We start from the raw sequence: 2819 nt of genomic DNA, 5'->3' as shown, positions 1-2819 counted from the left end.
TTATCTAATCATGTCTCAGATCAAGAATGGTATTTCAATAGGTGTAATCGTGACCGGCCCAGGACTGGCGAAATGCGAACAGACACCGGTATCTATTTTTCTAGCGTAAGGGTCGGTCACACGACGATTCTTCCCCCCAATATTCAGTAGACAATTTTTAGCCATGGGTTGTCATGTAATAATGAAAAAGAATATGTTTATAAATATGTAATATATGTAAAGATGCGGTCTTTTTAGGTTATTATACTTATTGTTTTCAATACTCGTATTATCCAGTACTTTCAAGAGGTTCCTTTGAAATTCTATCGACTAAAATTGTTGACTGAATATTGGGATGAACTCTGACTGAGGTTCAGTACGGAAGACGAGAGCTGATGATCCGAACTTTCGTCGAGCATGTACACACGAACAAACATTACACTGTTGCCAGCACCCTTTACCCACCTCTCGCAGCTAGGTGGCCCAGGCGGAAAGTTTGGCGACTGTACGATGGTGCGAAGGCTGCAGTGCGTGTGGATGGTGAACTAAGTGAATTTTTCTCTTTGAAAGTTGGGTTGAAACAGGGATGTGTCATGTCTCCATGGTTGTTCAATCTGTACATGGATGGGGTAATAAAAGAGGTACAAGGTAGGATAGTGGATGTTGGAGTGGCCCTGGTGAGAGAGGATAGTGCTTGGAAACTCCCTGTACTGTTGTTTGCAGATGATACTGTGTTGTTGAGTGAAGACGAAGGGGAGCTGCAAGGCTTGGTGGATGAGTTTGAGAGAGTGTAAGAAACGGAATCTAAAAGTGAATATAGGGAAGAGTAAAGTGATGGTCTTTGAGAGAGGTGAAGTCAGTGAATGTACAGAGAGGTTGGATGGTGAGGAATTGGAAAATGTGAGTACGTTTAAGTACTTGGGTAGTGTGATGAGTAAGGATGGAGGTTTGGAGGGTGAAGTGCTTGAAAGGGTACAGCAGGGAAGAAAGGTTGCTGGTTCTTTGAAAGCAGTGATAAGAAACAGGGAAGTGAGCATGGAAGTGAAAAAGTTACTACATGACAGTATTGTGATACCAGCTCTAACGTACGGAAGTGAAACTTGGACGTTGTTGGAAGGACACAAGTCAAGAGTGAGAGCAGTGGAAATGAGTTATTTAAGAGGAGCCTGTGGAGTCACATGGAGAGACAGGCTGACGAATGAGGATATAAAGGAGCGTTGTGGTGTTGATGTGGATGTGATAGGAAGCGTTATGAGGAACACACTGAGGTGGTTTGGCCATGTGGAGAGGATGGAGGGTGAAAGACTGATGAAGAGAGTGTATGTGAGTGAGGTGGAGGGGGAAAGAGGGAGGGGGAGGCCGAGGATGAGATGGAGGGATGGGGTGGAGAGGTATATGAGAGAGGGGGGTGTGAGTTGGGAGCAGGGGAGTGAAATGGCGGGGGACAGGGCGACTTGGAGGATATTTGTTTGTGGCCACCCCAAACGGGATTGAGGCGTCTGGCAATAAATAGATAGATAGATGTTCGATCATATCACGTGTAAAAGTCAGAGGGACAGTAATAATAATGCGACGTAGAAAAATAGTTTTACTTTACTTAACAGATCGTGCAATTGACAGCCTTACAACTGTAATATTAATTCTGAAGCAGAAGTCTAATATAGTTTTTAATAATACAGTTCTGACAGAATATTCAATGGGCTGCAAGAGTGGGTGGGCAACAAGGGTGGGTGTACTGCAGGGCGTATAAAAATTTCATTGGATGGAATCAGTCCTGTGCCATAAGAATATAGTTTTATAACACACTTTGCTCTTAAGCGCATTCATAATAAGGATACGCTAATTGACAAACTGATAGAGGGAAAACCATTATGAGTACATGCCCAACTCTCGTGTCTCTAATCCCTACCACTCACTAATCCAAGAGCCAACATTTTGACAACTATATAATATGTTGTTCTCTTTTTATTAACAAGATAAATGTTTTGACGGTATATCCAGTGGTACTGTTTGTTCTTTGTTATTAACTACAGTTTCAACGAACATTCCGGATGTTTATAGAAAATACTATTTAGAAACTAGACTGACGGGTGTACGGTCGAAAGTAATTGGACGTTGACATGGTATGTTCCTGACATACATCACCCCGAAGCTCTGTCCAAGGTCTAGACCTTGGCTCAGTCAACACAACACCGTCATTTCTCAAAACAGCACATCTTCCTCTTACATTCATAAGGCATAATAATACTTTGCACTGTTAACATGGCATGCTGTATGCATAGCATACTTTAAGTTTCAGCTATAACATTTAGTAACTATTCTCCACTGAAGCGTATATTATCCTGGGTACTTGCAAACAAAATACTGCGTGAAACCATGTATTTGTGTTTAATTTCTCTGCTCGGCATCCTTATGCTGAGTCATGCTATGTAAATACTAAAAAAAAATAATAATAATAAAATAAATAAAACTGTGAGAGGTCTTAGGCTGTGGTGCCTAATGTTTAACATCAATATTTACCCTGTGTCCTCACCCGCCTATCGTATGCAAAATTCTTTGTACTGTGTATACACGGCTGTTGAATTTGCAACGACAGATTATCAAGTTGCATTATCATATTCGTGATGAAGTAAAATAATGTGAAGTTCTGTTATGACTATGTTAATACCATGAGTGCCCAAATAATTTAAGCACAATGTTGTTTGATGTAAAATCGTCTGCTGATGACAAAGACCCAACTCCCATGTACACGATAATGAAGGCAAACGTTTAGTTTTGCATCGTTTGGTTTCGAGTTCTCACCAGTTGATAATATTAATAAACAATGTAGTCATACATAA

The sequence above is a fragment of the Coenobita brevimanus genome, chromosome 41 (genome assembly GCF_032717465.1).
Source record: "Coenobita brevimanus isolate Jiangsu-jjx chromosome 41, ASM3271746v2, whole genome shotgun sequence".
Classification (NCBI taxonomy): domain Eukaryota; kingdom Metazoa; phylum Arthropoda; class Malacostraca; order Decapoda; family Coenobitidae; genus Coenobita; species Coenobita brevimanus.
Note: the sequence above shows the minus strand (reverse complement) of the source record.